Source organism: Petaurus breviceps, unplaced genomic scaffold (assembly GCF_028583685.1).
Source record: "Petaurus breviceps papuanus isolate PSGF00001 unplaced genomic scaffold, PetGlider_PUasm1.0 90881, whole genome shotgun sequence".
In the NCBI taxonomy this organism is placed as follows: Eukaryota; Metazoa; Chordata; class Mammalia; order Diprotodontia; family Petauridae; genus Petaurus; species Petaurus breviceps.
In genome coordinates, this window is record NW_027187369.1 from 12,139,213 (window position 1) to 12,155,942 (window position 16,730).

Consider the following 16,730-nt stretch of genomic DNA (forward strand, 5'->3'; position numbering starts at 1 on the left):
TACTGCTGTCATCCTTTTACTGATGACAAAATCAGGTGTCCTGTCAGTATGTGACACAGCTGACAAATTTTGGAGGCAGGATCTGAACACAGATCTCTTCTGACTCCCAACCTAGCATTCTTTCCACCACACTACAGTGTCTATTTAACGTATTTATCTATTTTGAAGACAGTCTTCATAGGACAACCTAAAAAAAGGCAAAACTTAGTTCCATCAACAATCAGTCAGTCAACAAACAGTCATTAAACATCTACCATGTGCTAAGTGCTCGTTAAATCTTATTGCATTCAGGGTATGAACAGTGAATTTATTAAATTGGATCCCTCCTAGACCTGAGCCCCACTGGGCTGAACTCAATTTAATTTGAGTTGCTTTGGAAAATGTTAAGTGAGCCAATGGCCATTTACATCTGCTACTTGATTAAAGTTGATAGTCATCAGGGAACTGGAGATAAGCCTTGGAGACAATGAGGATAGTTCTCTCCAATGGGCCCACATTAGCCTCTACATTTAATAACACTAGAACTTTGATCATGGTGATTTCAGGCTCCTGAGGACACACCTGCTTCTCATGTGTTGGGCACCAATTAAAAAGAGGATCTGACAATGAGCTATTCCTGCCAGAGTCAACAGAGCATTATTTTCAACAGTATAAGAGCAATTAAGGACAGCTGCATTGTCCTAGCTAAGAAGGCGTCCAGTGCCCAATGAGCAGATGCTGAGCTCCCTGTGTGGTACTCCTGTCCACTTAGAGCTGAATGGGGGGAATTTGGGAAGTCTGCTCGGATCACTTTGAGGGAATCCATTTTGCTTCCTGATAGCTCCAAAGGTTCTCAAAGTGAAAGGTTGCCAACTCTTCGCTGTATTGCCAGGTGAGTTTTGGAAATAACTTTTGGAGCTGCTAGAAAGAGGTAAGATGGTTGCCTGCAAGATGGTCACAGGATTGTGGATTTAGAGCTAAAAGGGACCTGAGAGGCCATCAAATCCAACCTCTTTATTTTATAGATGAGGAAGAGGTCCAGGGAGGAACAACTTAGCTCGATCACACAGGTACTGAGTGGCTGAGGCAGGATTGGAACTCCGGTCTTCCAATATCCAAGTCAAAAGCCCTAACCACTGTGCCATGCTGCTTCTGGCATAGTTTGCAGGTTCATCACCAAGTTGGCCACCAAGGAATGAGTTTTTCATACCTAAAAATTCTCAAAGACTATTTATGGAGCTGTGTGGCCTTGAGACCTGTGGTGGTGACAGGGTTCCCCTGCAGCTGGAGACTGTTAGCTTTGGAGCATTACTTTGCATTTTGGTTTTGTTTTTAAACACATTTTTATAACCATCATAACAGCTTCCTTTGTAATCCTATGTATTTCATTTTATGCATTTAAGAATATTATTTGGAGCAGGGGTCTATAGGCTTCCCTGGACTGCCCAAGGGGCCCAGAACACACAAACAGGTTAAGAAACTCTGCTCTAGAGCAATAAAACCCTGGATTCTGGAAGTATTGATGTTTAGGACAGAAAAGAAAAGAGCTGGGGGAACAGGGAGACATAAGAGCTGATTTCAAGCAGTACAAGGAAAGGGATGAATCTTCTCTGTTTAGCCCCAGAGAGGCTACTGGGTAGGTAGAAAATTACAGAGAGGCAGACATAGACTAGATGTCAGGAAAACCTTCTAAATAATGGGAACTGTTGCAAAGCTGCCTCTGGAGGAAGTGAGCTCCCCATCACAGGATGGCTTCAAGGGAAGGTTAGATCAGGTATGGCTTGGATTAAGTGGTCACTGGTATAGCTTCCTATGTATGGATTCTGTAATTCTGCAAGGAAGTAATAATAATAACTTGCAATTGTATAGCATATTATACTTTTAGGGAGTTAATTTTATGATTTTTTATATTACATTATTTAATACGTAAAGAATAGAGGCACCTTATTTGTATAAGCATTTTAAAGTTTGCAAAGAATTTTGCAAATATATCATTTTGTCCTCATGACAACCCTGGCAGGTAGGTAGGTGCTATTATTATCCCCATTTTACAGATGAGAAAACTGAGGTCCAGAGAGATGACTTGCCCAGGGTCACACAGCCAGTAGGTGTCAGGGGCTGGATTTGAACTGAGATCTTTCTGATTCTTGGTCTGGTCCAGAACTCTAGCCACTGAAACACCTGACTGCCCAAGAGATAGAACACTATCCTGGGCCTGCAGTGAGGATCATGGGATTGTGAATTTAGAGTTTAAAAGGCCTTGAGAAGTGAGTCACCTAGTCCAACCCCCTCATTCTGTACACTGAGGGCCAGGGAAGTCGAGTGACTTGTCAAAAGTCACGTAGATAGTAAAATGGTGGAGTTAGGTTTTGCACCCTTGTCTCCTGCCACTCTATGTCTAATGTTCTTTCCACTGTATTAGAAAGGCAAAACCTCTTAGGGAAGCTCCTGTTACCTTCCTTCCTAAGCAATGGGCTCTCAAGGACCAGATGAGATAACATGCGGAAAATGCTCTGCAAACTTAAAAGTGCTACATAAACGTGCACTGTTATTATTAATTTTTTTTTAAGCAATCGGGGGTTAAGTAACTTGCTCAAGGTTACACGGCCAGTTATTTCTGGGTGTGCACTGTTATTATTGAGGAAAAAGCTTTGGCTTTGGAGGCAAAGGACCTGGGTTCACATTCCCTCTCTATTTTCTGTGTGGCCTTGGGCAAATCACTTAACCTCTCTAGGAGGAAATCACTTTCCTCCTCTGTAAAATGGGGAGTTTTGGATTAGATGGCCTTTTAGGTCCCTTCCAAAGAGAAATTGATGATCCTATGACTAGATGGCCTCTAACATCTTTTCAAGCTCAAAATACATGATTCATTGAGCAAGGTGTCTATGATTTGATTATTAATGGAAGGTCTGGGTTTAAATCTTTTTTTTTGCTTTTTGGAGGGGGGAAGGTAGGGAAATTGGGGTTAAGTGACTTGCCCAAGGTCACACGGCTAGTTTTTGTGTTAAGTGTCTGAGGCCAGATTTGAACTCAGGGCTGCTGCTCTAGTCACTGTGCCACCTAGTCTACCCATGGGTTTGAATCTTATAGTATTTTATATTCTATAAAATGAAAATAAAAATTGACCTACTTTTGATTCTCACAACAGCTATGCAAAATAGGCAAGGCAGTTCCAGGAGACAGATAAGAAAACTGAAGCACTCCTTACCCTCATGCACCCCACATAGCCAGTTCTTATTTCCAACTCCACAACACCTCTCTGGTCCATCCCACTGTCCACTCATACAGCCACCAACCCCATCACCTTTTACCTCAAGTGTAGTCATATAATTGGTCTTGATGGGGTGCTTGGGGTGTCTATATGTGTAATATCAGTTTGTAAAATCAACTTGTAAAATCATTTTGTAAAATCACATTCCTACCCCCCCCCACCTCAGAGCATTCACTCTGCCCCTTCCCCCTGCCAGCACTCTGCCTAGCAACAATTCATGAACTGTTTATCTCCCCTTAGTATAATGGCCAGCTGCACCTATGAATCCTTCAATGCACTATCTGTAAGTTAACTTCTCAGCCAATTAGGCACATTCTGAATCCCTGTTAACCTTGGTTCCCAACATCCATCTTGTCAAACATGACACTGATGGGTGTCAGGCTAGGCATTTCTCAGTCAGCCCTGACCGCTAGTTGAGTTAGTGATGTTTCAAGCCTAAAACCACACCTCCAGGTAGCCCCCCCTCCCCTTGGACTATTCCCAGTGAATTATGGGCAATACACATACTCAGTTGATATTTAAAGTGCATGTTCCTTTAAGCACTGACCACTCCTTAATTCCTCCTTAATCCCACCCTTACTCACCTAGTTAGCATAATTGGCATCTGATTTACTGTTGTAACTCCTTAAAAACTATACCTATGACTTCTTTAAGTTTGCAGGTTCCCTAAGAACTCTTGCCCACTGTATAGTGTAACAATAAACTTTTACAATCCTGACTTAAAAGATTGCTTGGGTCCTATAAATTCATTCCAGACTGCACAGCAGGGACTCTGGTCATTGGAGCCCTTGAAACACCTATCCCTGCCTCCTCAGTCTCTCTGTCTCAAGTCTCTCTTCACTTCAATCAATCTTCTAAAGAGCAGTCAAAATAATTTTCCTAAAGAAAAGGTCTGACCACGTCTTGCCTTTGCTCAATAAACCCCAAAGCTTCCTTGTTACCTCCATGATCAAATGTAAACTTCTCTGCTTCACACCCTGGCCTCATCCTAGCTTTCTGATCTTATTACACAGTTTTCCCTTCCAGCCAAACTGGCTTTCTTGTTATTTGTCACACACAGCGCTTCATGTCCCATTTCTATGACTTTGCAATGGCTGATTCCCAGGCTTTGAATGTAAACCCTCCTCATATCCCCCTTCTTATTTCCCAGTGTCATTCAAGCCTCAGTTCAAGCACTACCTTTTTCATGAAGCCTTTCCTGGTTTCCCCAGCCGCTAGTGTCCTTACTCCCAAGGTAACCTTGTAGCTACTTCTTTCTATATTTTTTACATACACAAATAAATGTTGATTTCCCCATGAGAACATAAGCTCTTTCAGGGCAGGGGCTGTTTTGATTTTGCCTTTGTATATCCAGTGTCCAGCCCAGTGCCTAGCACTTAATAGGTGCTTGAAAATGATTGTCGATTGATTGATGAATTGATGAAAAGGTTCCATGAATTACCCCATCACACACCTGAGGTCATCAACAGAACTGGTGCTAGAAGGCAAATTTCCTGATCTCCAAGTCTGATTCCTAATCAAATGCTCTTTCTATTGCTCTCATAATAGTCCAATGGATCTGTGATCTCATCAATGTGAATATTCCCTCCACTCATGCCAACTGCAACTTACCCCTGCCTGTCCATCCATGTCCTCCCACTACTTCACCACAGGATATCTACTTAACATGTTAAGGTCCTTCCTCCATTTTTCCTGATATCCTGAGAGCATCGGTGGAGCCCTGGTCACTTTTATCTTCATTATAAACCATGCATTTCTTTGATGACATCCCTCTCTCTGGTTTTCTTCAGCATTTCCTTATTTGTTTTATGCTTACAGCCAGTCCACTCTGACCATGGGTTTCCCCATTGTCCTCTGAGTGATACTAATTTTGAATTCTTTAGCCAACAGTATTTTACAACCAAGAGATATATTACAACACCGGTAGAGTATTGATTTTTCCACTATACCACACCATAAATTTGAATGGTAATCCTTTCGGTGCAGTCCATCAATCAACCAACAAACATTTACTAAGCCTATATGCCAAGCACTGTGTTTGGGGTTGAGTAGACAAAGACAAGAACTGAAATGGTCCTCCCCTTAATGAGCTCCCATTCAATTGAGAGAAAAAACCCATGCAACCATAAGCTTATATAGGATATATACAATGTAAACACAAGTTAATTTCTGGGGGAAAGCACTACTCCCTGGTGAGTGGGTGGTATTTAATGACACTTAGGAAGGGAATCCTTAACTTGTTCCCCAACCCCTTCCAATGGCACTCCAAAAGGACAGGAAATGTAAAGGACTAAAGTGTTTGGCTCCCCTAACCCCCACTGGCACCTCACCCTAACATTCAGACCACTCTTTACTCCCAATTAGAGAAAATCCTTGCAAGAACTTCAATGAAAGAATGCAAAAAGAATAAAGACTAATTAAAAGAACAGCCAATTCATTTAATGTGTTTAACTTGCCTGGGGTCATTGCAAGAAGAGACAGACTACATTGAATAAAGATTGGAAAGGACCACAGAACAAATACATTTTAAGTTTTACTTTGTTAATGTGTTTATACATTCTTTAAAAAAAAATGGAAATAGTCCTCGTCATATGGTTTTATTGATTCTGCCTGTTTTTATTGAAATTACCGTGAAGTTTATAAGAAAAAAAATTTAAAAGAAAATAATCATTGTAGATTACATGAAGGCACTTATTTGTTCCAATAAGAATAACTATAAATCACTTTGGAAAGTAAAAAATGGCATGTTAATGGCATGAATCCATAATCCATAGTAAGGATTCATGGTGAAATATGTGGAATACTGGACTTGGAGCCATGAAAACCTGGGTTCAAATCCTGCCTCTGATACATATTAACTCTGTGACCATGGCCAAGTCACTTAACCTCTCTGAGACAGTTTCCTCGTCCATAAAATGATTTGACAGGATTGGTATGCAAGCGGAAGAGGATGACGTATATAAAGTGCTCTGTAAACTTGAAAGTACTTTATAAATGTCATATTATTAGGCAACTTGCTAAGTCTGAGTTGCAGAGGGAGGTGCTGATGTGCAAAGGCTGAGTGGGATTCCTCACCCATAGCTCGATGAAAAAGCAATAAGTTCTTAGCGAGTCCAAAACTCCTTTAGCTTCTCATTTGGTTTGCAAATTACGTTCGATCTAAAGTTATTCAATTAACTCAAAATCCAGATGATGATTTCACTTTCAAGCATGAAGAAATATAAGGTAGGGAGAGAAATGTTTTCCCAGAGAAAATCACTCACGAAATGCATTTTATTTAAAATAAGCAGACACCAGTGGGATTGTTGACATAGCTTTTCCAGCGGGTTTCGGTAAGATGGTAAAGTTTCTAAAATTTTTAATTAGAAAAGTTGTTTTCCAATGACTGATTCTGGGTTCAAATTAATTATGGCGAAACTGGTGGAAGTGATAAGGGAGACGGGGACTTTGCTTTCCGAATAGGAGTTATTTGTGAGTTTCTCTTGGCAGTAGGGGTTCTTCCAGGAGTTTGTCCTTAAAAAACACCTGCAAAAACTGGAGGAGAAAGGAAGTGCTGAACACTGCTGGACTGTGCTGGGGGGTCTACAGGGTCAAAAGCAAGCAACGATCTGGGTATTCATGCAGATAATTTCATGTTCCTAGGGAGATGAATGGAGCTCCTCTCTTGCCTTTGTATGATATTGCATACAAAATCTATTCTTACATAATTACAATTACATCATAATTATTTGATGATAAATAATTAGCAAAATTATTTGTATGAAATTAGAGGAACAGCTAATGACTTAATGACTGTTTCAGACCCAGAGGAAGAGACCATCCTTACATTTTGAATACCGGTTTAGATAATGAAAGCACAGATCCTTCTATGTCAGAGGCTTGAGAAGAGACTTTGGGGACTGATCCTTGTGACTTGTTTTACCTTCCTGTCTGGTAAGAATTTTTTTTCTGGTAAGAATTTTTATGGTGATTTCTATGTAAATGCCTAATATGTCAGATGAAGAGATGTGAAAGACCTGTGATTTCATCAGCATAGGAAACTCATCTGTGACTTAGTATATATGTCAGACAGAGCTGCTTGAGGCCCAGAGAGATTAACTGATTAACCCATGGTCCACACAGCTGCTAGGCATCTGGGGTGGAATTTGCACAAGCGTCTTCTCTACTCCAAGTCAAATGCTCTACCCTCTACCCAACATTGCCTCTAGAAGGGGCCTTCCAGAGGCATAATGAGCAATCAGTGAGCATTTATTAAGTACCTACTAAGTGTCAGACTCTGTGCCTGGTGTTAGGACTACAAATACAAGATTGTCATAGTTCTTACCCTCAGGGAGCTTATATTTTATTAGGGGCATACAACACAGAAGGTTAAGAGATCATAAATCCAGAGCTGGAAGGGACCTCAGAGGCCATGTTGTCCAACCCCCTTTTTTCTAGATGAGGAAACTAATGCCCAGTGACTTGACCAAGGTCACATAGGTAGTTAAGTAATGACGAGAGGTAAGATTTGAACTCAGTTCCTCATGTGTTGACCTCTTTCCACCATCCTAGTCTACTGCAGTGACCAGAAGAAAGTTGGCAGGGCTGGGATGAGCTGAGGGTCAATGGGAGTTTTCTAGTCTCTGTAGATCACTTAGAGAAGGCCTTACCCAATGAGAGCAAAGCAACTCCAGCTTCTTCTTTTCCTATTGCAGGTTAAAAAGTGAATATTTTGAGTTTGTGAGGTGAGGGTTAGGTCAAAAGCTCATCCCAGAGTCAACTGTTGGACTACTGACTTGATAATTGTGGAGCTGGAGCCCCAGGCTCCTCCCCCATTGCCATTTGCCAACACAAATCCTGTTCACTCCAGGTTCTGCGAAGCCAGTGACTATATTCTCTTAGATATACCCAGTGTGATCATGGCAGTCTCATTCACACTGACTCTACGCAGCTGCTCTTTGGGTACCATTTCCAGGGTACCTTTCAGAAACCTTGCCTGTAACCTTCCTTCAATTGGCCATCTCCCATCTCCCTGACGTTGCATGGCCAAAATTCCATGTTCATAACACATGACATACAAGTCGCCACACAAGGCTCCGTGTAGATGAATATGATTTTGTGTGTGTCTGGGACAGGTTCCTTTTATAATATTTTGGGGGCATGTTCTAGCCCTGGGTCAAAGACTTTCTCTAAAATTAGCAGGAGCCCTTTCTGAGAAGAGTCAAAAGAGATCCCAAGGCCAGGATTTTGTTGCCACTGGGTTGCCTTCTGAAAGACTGGATGCCTCACACCCCACTGATCTGGCCTTCAGCTTCTATCCTTCCTTCTCTAGGAAGAATCCTGTCTTTTCAAAGAATTCTGGATAAGAGGTAGGAGGCTTGGTAACTAGCATCCAAAGCAAATACTCTTGAGTGTCAAAAGGACAAGTTGGGGTGGCTAGGCTCAGTGAATAGAGCACTGGCTCTGGAGTCAGGAGGACCTGAGTTCCAATCCAGCCTCAGACACTTAACACTTAGTAGCTATGTGACCTTGGGCAAGTCACTTAACCCCAATTGCCCTGCCTTCCCCCCTCCAAAACTCAAAAAAAGGACCAAGTGGGGGAATCTGAGACTAAGTATGGGGTCACTTATGAAAAGAGAACTCAGAACCAAAGAAAAGGTCAGAGGCTGGAGTCAGGGGAGATAAGGAAGCATAGAGTACATAAAGACAGAGGCACAATGAATACTTCTAGGGCCCAGAGTAATGACCACAGGAGTGACTGGGGCATAAAAGATACCTTCAAATTAACTTGTTAAGAGGAAGTTAGTGAGAGGCAGTGGAGCAGAATGAAACTGAGAGATGCTCAGAAGGCCTGGGTTCAAATCCCACTTCTGGCATATATTGGCTGTGTGACCCTGGACAAGTAGCTTTACTTCTCTGTTCTCCTGGCAATGTTCTAAGCCTCCAAGTTGCAGAAAAGGGCCTTATCCATATTGGTAGAGACAGAGTTCCTTATGCTAACAAATGCCCATATCTAAAACAGAACAGAAGAAAAACAAATTGAGTCGTTGTGGGTGGAGGAACTTGGCCCTTGGGACACTCAAGTATACAGCTCTGTCGGGGAGACCCTTAAATACTGGGAAGTTGTGGCTGGGGAGGCTGGCACAATAGAGATTCCAGCATGGAACCAGGCTGGGAAGGAGCTCATTTGGGATAGGGGAAAGAAGCACGCCATCTAATGGTTTCATATTTAAATGAATTATTCTTGTTGACTAAGCTCAGTTATTTCCTCTAAATTTCAGTCCAAATTTCCCTGTCCTAGTTATAGTTTTGCACAGAGTAACCAGAGAGCAAGTCAGATGAAAACTGCAGACTGATGGGGATGCAAGAGTGGGAGTCTTTTAACAGGACTCAAAACATCTCTTCATCCCCTTTGCTTCTTAAAAAGCAAGTAGTTTGGGGGCGGCTAGGTGGTGCAGTAAATAGAGCACCAGCCCTGAAGTCAGGAGGACCTGAGTTCAAATCTGGCCTCAGACACTTAACATACTTACTAGCTGTGTGACTTTGGGCAAGTCACTTAACCCCAATTGTCCTCCAACCCCCCTCCCCCCAAAAGGCAAGTAGCTTGCTCATGTGACACATTCAAGACTCGGGGAAAAGCCTGGTCAAAGGCATGGAGGTAGGAAATATCCCAGAGACCCTGGGTAGTTCTGTTTGGCTGAAGTGAAGCATCTGAGGCATTGAGATGAGGCTGGTAAGGTAGATTCAAATCAGTTTGTTAAGGGCCTTAAATGTTTTCACTGGACCTGCCTAGTGATCCAATGAGTTAATAGCTTGTTCACAGAATCACAGAATGTCGGAGTAGGTGATCTTTAGGGTGCCTTCCTACTCTAAATCTATGCTCTTATGACCTCTAAAGTTCCTTTGGTCTCCAATCATCTTACAAATGATTAGGCCCAAAGTGGGGAAGTGACTCATCCAAGGTGATACATCTGTTAAGTGGAGGAGTTGGGACTCAAAACCAGGTCTTCTGACTCCAAGTGCAATACTCTTCCAAATCCAGAGTAGGTAATGCAGGGACCTTGGAGGGATGGGATTAGCAAAGTGATTGGTCAGAGGTGGACAGTAGGGAAATTGGCACAGTGGGAGCCCAGTGGAGTCAGAGGATCAGGGTTCCAGTGATGGCCCTGACACTTAACATTGATGTCACCCTTTGGCAAATTATTTAACCTCTTCAGGCTTCAAATTTTTCATCTGAAAAGGGGGGGTAGATTACATGACTTCACAGGTCCCTTCTAGCTCTAAAACTATGTTATTAAAATTAATCTAGCAATAGTATGAGTAATAGATTGGAGAGGGGCAAAATGGAAGTATGGAGATTATTGTTCAAGGGAGAAGTCTGGACTAGAAGGGTGGCAGAGGAAGTTGTAACCAATGCAGAGACAATCGCAAGAGTCAATTTACAGTGCTGATTTGCTAGCTCTTGGGATTGCAAAGAAGCATGTCACTCCCCTGCTCAATAAACTCCAGTGGCTTCCTATTGCCTCCAGGATGAGATATAAAATCCTCTGTTTGGCTTTTAAAACCTTTCATAACCTGGTCCTTTCCCACTTTTCCAGCCTTCTTACATTTTACACCCCTCTACGTACTCTACAATCCAGTGACTCTGGCCTCCTCACTGTTCCTCACACAAAAACACTCTATTTCCTTACTGGTCATTTTCACAGACTGCCCATCTTGCCTGGAATTCTCTCTCTCCTCTCCTGTTTCCTGATTCGCTTCAAGTCTCAGCTAGAAGCCCACCTTGTATAAGAAAACTTTTTCCATCCCCTTTAATGCTCATGCCTTTCCTCTGAGACCACCTCTACTTTCTCCTGTATGCATCTTGTATGTACATAGCTGCTTGAATGTTGTCTTCCCCCCTCCTTAGATGACGAGCTCCTGGAGAACAGAGGCTGCTTTCTGGGTATCCCCTGAGAGCACAGTGTCTGGAACACAGCAGGTGCTTCCTAAATGCTTACTGACTAGACTTGACTTGGAGGCCAGCCCTTCCAATTCTCTGGTGCAGCCCATACCCTTTAGGTCCCCCATGGTGCATTCTGGTAGGAAGCTAGATCCTAAAACAGAAGCAATCATGTCGTCATTTGGCTTTGGAGGCTGTGTTCGAGGAGTAATTGCTGTTGCAACACGAATATGAGGAGGCAGTTAAGCTAATAGAAATGGTGACTTTGAAAATATATGTGTGGACTATTGGCAGCAGATTGTTCATCTACACCTGGCTTCCCTCCACTTCCCCAAATTGCCCAGATGGCACGGACTCAGGGAGCACAAATCTCATTTTAATATTAGCCTCAGCAAAATAGAATTAGGAAGGAAATCTACTGCCAAAAAAAGAGAACATTTCAAAGTTTAACAAAACTTAGTTTTGTATAATCTACTCTTGTGGGTTATTTACAGCTGTCAGCCATATTGCTGTGAAGGATCCCAGAAGCTAAGCAGGGGTGGGCAGGTTCAGTACTTAGATGGGACCTCACCTGGGGATACCAGGTGCTGTGAACACAAAAAAGAGAGGCAGCATAAAGTAATGGCTAAGAAGACCTGGGTTCAAATCTTGCCTCTCACATGTTTGGGACACTGGTCAAGTCACTTAACCACTCATTGACCCATTAACTCTCTAAGATTGTAGATGATAGATGAGATGCCCATCTGTACTGATAAAGGGAACTTTCATACCAGGAGTGTCCTACCATGATGAGAACAGAGGTCTGGCTGTCTCGCCACTCCTACCACTCCCGCCACCCCCCTTCCCCCTGCAAAAGGTGACAAGTTGGACCCTAATTTAAATCATATTGTATCTGGTAAGGCAGAGTGCTGGCCTGAGAATCAAGAGACCATAGTTCCAATACCAGCATTGAGTCTTCCTAGCTGTGAGACCTTGAGTAAGTCATTTCCCTTCGGGAAGCCTCAGTTTCTTCATCTATAAAATGGGGATAATCACATTTGCGCTGCCAACCTCTCATGTTTGTTTGGGACAACGCATATTGCGCATTCCTATAGAAATAGTTGTTATAGGCCATATAACATAATTCTATTTTTTCTCTTTATCAGGTATGTATGTATTTTGATATGGTTCTATTCTGAAAACTGATGTTTCTTCTTCCCTCATCTCTCCTTCTATTTCCTCCCACCTCTCTCCCCATTTGGAAAGATGCATCTTCCCTGAAAGGGAAAAGAATGGATTTCCAGGGAAGATGTGACCAATGCATAAGACTGGCTCATCCCGTTCCTAAACTCATCCGACTTACAGCCTGTATTGATTTGGCACCGATGGATGCCAACTTGAAGACTAAAAATACTTCCTTGGGCACAGAAGATATGGAGCTTGGACTGGAAGGAGACTACAGGCAGCTAAGAGTAAATGTCTTGGGCCAAACGTTTCTGGTTAACCACAGCCTTTCTCTTTTTAAATGGCATAATATGTGCCTGATATGGGATGGGGTAAAAGGCAATCTAGAACTGTTCCTTAATAAGACGAGGCTGCTGATAGTAATGGGCAACTCTCAGAACATGACGGTCAATGGGAGTTTGGTCCTGGGACATTTCCATCTGAATGAGGGAAGCCATCCAGATCCGGGGGCCCATGGCACTGTGGGCAGCTTGTACCACTTTCAGCTGTGGGATCACATCCTGGAAAATTAAGACTTTCATAAATGCTACACTGGAAATGTGGTGAACTAAGAGGAAGATGATTGGTATTTCAATGATATAACCCCCTCAACGGATGACCAACTGCACTGTTGTGAGTAAATGGTTAAATATTTATTTCTCCTTAGGAAATATGTATGTGTGATTACACAAGCAGGTCGGGGGAGTTGGGTGTTTCAGGGTAAATAGCTCTTTATCTAAGCCCTAGAATATACTGGGGTATATAATACTGAGACAGAAATAAGTTCTTTAAAGAGATAAGCAGAGCACCTGATGTGAGAACATTTCCTAACCAGCTGGTGTGAAAGCTGGATTCTGGGTTAGGGGCTGGGGCAAGGGGCAAACACATCTAAGAAAGAGGGTTTGAGAGGCAGTATGGTGGGATAGAATGTTGGACACAGAGATAGAAGATCTTGGTTCTGACACTTAATAACTATGGGATTCTGTGTAATCTTTCTGTAAACTTAGTGGAAACATAGGGTCAAAGGGAATATAAATTTAGGTAACCCTTATTGCATTTTCCAATGTGTCATTCAATATTAAATTCTGTTATTCCCTTCTTATTTCTCTTCCTGACTTCTAAGATTTTGAAATGTGAAAGACTACATTGTTTTGCAGAAATGTTGGATCTCTTCACAGGTCTATTAACACTGGGAGGGCACACCTGATGGGTGTCAAGTGGGATCTCAGTTACTTAGATTTTTATTATTCTCCTTATTAGAGATTTTGAACATTTTTGAACATGACTGCTAACAATTTATGTTTCTTCTTTCTGTTCATATCTTTTGACCACTTAGCTATTGGAGTATGGACATAAATTTGTATTGGTTCTTTATAAATTTTATTTATTTTGGTCCTGGTGTATTTTTGTATATCAGCAGCTAGGTGGTGCCAGAGTGGACTAGCTGTGTGACCCTGGGCAAGTCAGTTCACCTCTGTCACCCTCAGTTTCCTCATCTGTAAAATGGGGATCATAATAGCATCTACCTCCCAGGCATGTTGTGAGGATCAAATGAGAGAATCTTTGTAAAGTGCTTAGTACAAGTGTCTGACAAGTTTGTCGTTGGTCAGTTGTTTCAGTTGTGTCTGACTCTCTGTGATCCCATTTGGGGTTTTCTTGGCAGAGACACTGGCTTGGTTTGCCACTTCCTTCTCCATCTCATTTTACAGATGAGGAAACTGAGGCAAACAGAGTGAAGCGACTCGTTCACCATCACACAGCTCCTAAGTGTCTGAGGCCACATTTGAACTCAGGAAGATGAGGCTTCCTGACTGCAGGCCCAGCACTGCAGCGCCACCTAGCTGCCTTCCGTAGCAATAATAGGCACCATATAAATGTTAGCTATTATTATCTTTGCACATCAGCAGCTAGGTGGCCCTGTGGATAGAGCATTGGGCTTGGAGTCAGGAAGAACTGAGCACAGTGCCCCACCCATACTGGGCGCTTAATAAATGCTTGTTTCTTTCCTTCCTTTTTACATGGCAGTTCATTAATATGCTGTTCAATTTATTTTTCTGTTACTATTCTGTTTAGATGATCTATTTCTCATTTTACCAATTTGGATGCTTTATATATTTAATGCACTCATCCATTTCTTTTGCATCCTCAGTTTTTCTAGCATAATTGCATTCAATATTCTAAAATCCTTTTTTAAATTCTCCCTCATTATTCAATATGATTCTGCCCTTTTTGTTTTGATAATTCGGTTGCCTTGGCTCTAATTTTTGATTTAATTAACTGTTAATCAGTTTTGTGGATCTTTTAAAAACCGGTTGTTTTATTTATTCAATTTGTTGTTCTGGCTCTCACTTCTGTTCATTTCTCCTCTAAATTGAGCTCTATCATCTTTTGTGCTTATTTTAGTGTTATTTTTATTGATTTTTCTTCTTTTTAATTGCAAACTCAACTCATTAATATTCTCTCCTATTTTCTTCCTATAAGAGCACAGGAAAATAGATTTGCCTCTAAGAACTGCTTTTGCTGTGTCCCATAAATTTTAATGTGTTCTTTTATTATTGTCATTATCTTCAATATAATTTTTAATTGTTTCTATAATTTAGTCTTTGATCTAAGCATTTTTTTGTTGGAGCCTGGGCTGTAAGTGCTGTAGTTACTCATAGGTGCCCACCGTTGATTGGCATGGGAGTTTTGGCCTACTCTGTATCTGACTTAGGCAGCCCCTCTTTAGACAGTCTAGTGGCCTCCTGCTTCCAAGAACCACCATGTTGGGATCAGACTTTATGCAGTAGGCACTTTGCCTACTGCAACTCAGAACTCCAGAGCTCAAATCATCCACCAGCCTCAGCCTCCCCAACAGAAGGGATTATATACCTGTGCCACCCCAACCCCACCCCTTGCCATTCTAAGCAATTTTTTGTCTCCATGCAGGCCTGATTCTTTTTGCTCCCATTTCTTTTATGGATTACTATTCTGTGTGATGGTCTATACAAATGTTTAAAATTTCTGGTGTTTTTTTTGTCCTTGCATTTATGTATAAATTCTTTGGGGGCATGGAGCATGATCAGTTTTTGTAAATGCCCCATCCACATTTGAAAAAAATATTCTCTAATAACCCATTCAAGCTTTGCCATGAATCTCCAGCACAGTGGTATAGTGGGGAGAGCCAGGATGGCCTCTATTGGCTGTGTGACTCTGGGCAAGTCACTTGACCTCTTGGTAATCTAGGCTACTCCGTATAAATTGCAGAGAAGGAAAACTGGTAAAGACAATTCCTTAGCAAGAGCTCCCTTTACTCAAGAAATCACAGGTCAAGTCCCTATCACTAGCTATTTAATCTCATTTCCCCAATATTCTAGGACTATAGACTGAGAACTGGAAGGAACCACGTGGGTCATCTCTTTCAGAAACACCTCATTTTCCAGATGAGGAAACTGAGGCTAATAAGGAAGTGACTTATCTAGGGACACAGTTTAGGAAGTACCTGAGGTCAGATTTGCACTCAGGTCTGCCTGACTCTGGGCTCCATGCTCTCTAGCCACTGCAGTGCCCCTTATTTCTCTCTTGCTTCCTATCTATAACTTTTGGCAACTCAGTTACCTTTCCCTTTGCAAATGTGATGCCTATGAACAAAGAAGTCTTCTACTCTCCATTTTTGAGGGGGGAGTTAAATTATTAAGTACATACATGTTATTTCTTTCTTGGTTGTTCCTTTTCCCTTACTTCCCAAGGCAACTTGTGACCACAAAGTCAAAATGACTTTTTGGAGCTAGACATTTGTTAACTGATTTGGGAGCCTCTGTTACCTTAATGATCCCCTTTAATTGTTCCATTGATGGGACACTTGAGATGCCTCTTACTGACTCTGACTTCCCTGAGAAAATGGCAGCTCTTTCCAGTCAACTGTTGTTGGTTTTATGTATTATAATGATGTAGGATCCATCTCTCAACTTTGTAACCCTTTAAGATGATAAAAGGTTATAACAATAATGGTTACTGTGAGTAACATTTTTAACAAACCTACCATCTAATTTTGGTCCTTCACCTCTGGAGACAATTTCAGGCCTTATCACCTATAGAGCTTAAAAACATCATTTCTGGGTCAGTTGAATCTGAGGTTTCTCTCTATAGGTATCCTATGAAGTCTATCACTCTTCAGTCTGTCAGTAGCTACTCAAGTTTCTTCTTTGCCACCCAGTAAGGAGAATGTCATAACATATCTGTGTATACCCTGAAGTGGAGGTTTGTAGCAGGCAGAGCATAATTGTGGATCTTCATAAGGACTGGGAGCTTATTGGCCACTCTCTCAATTACACACACACACACACACACACACACACACACACACACACACACACA

At 41.9% G+C, this 16,730-nt stretch overlaps 2 protein-coding genes and 1 pseudogene across 2 annotated transcripts in view; 2 read left to right on the forward strand and 1 right to left on the reverse strand.

Annotated features, from left to right (window-relative positions):
• Window positions 1-16,730, reverse strand: part of MAP7D3 (MAP7 domain containing 3) — a 198,879-nt gene that overhangs the window by 164,447 nt on the left and 17,702 nt on the right. The gene's annotated exons all lie outside the window — the stretch shown is intronic.
• Window positions 1-16,730, forward strand: part of VGLL1 (vestigial like family member 1) — a 286,608-nt gene that overhangs the window by 39,478 nt on the left and 230,400 nt on the right. The window lies entirely within an intron of this gene.
• LOC138150574 (adhesion G-protein coupled receptor G4-like) lies at window positions 7,099-13,015 on the forward strand (annotated as a pseudogene).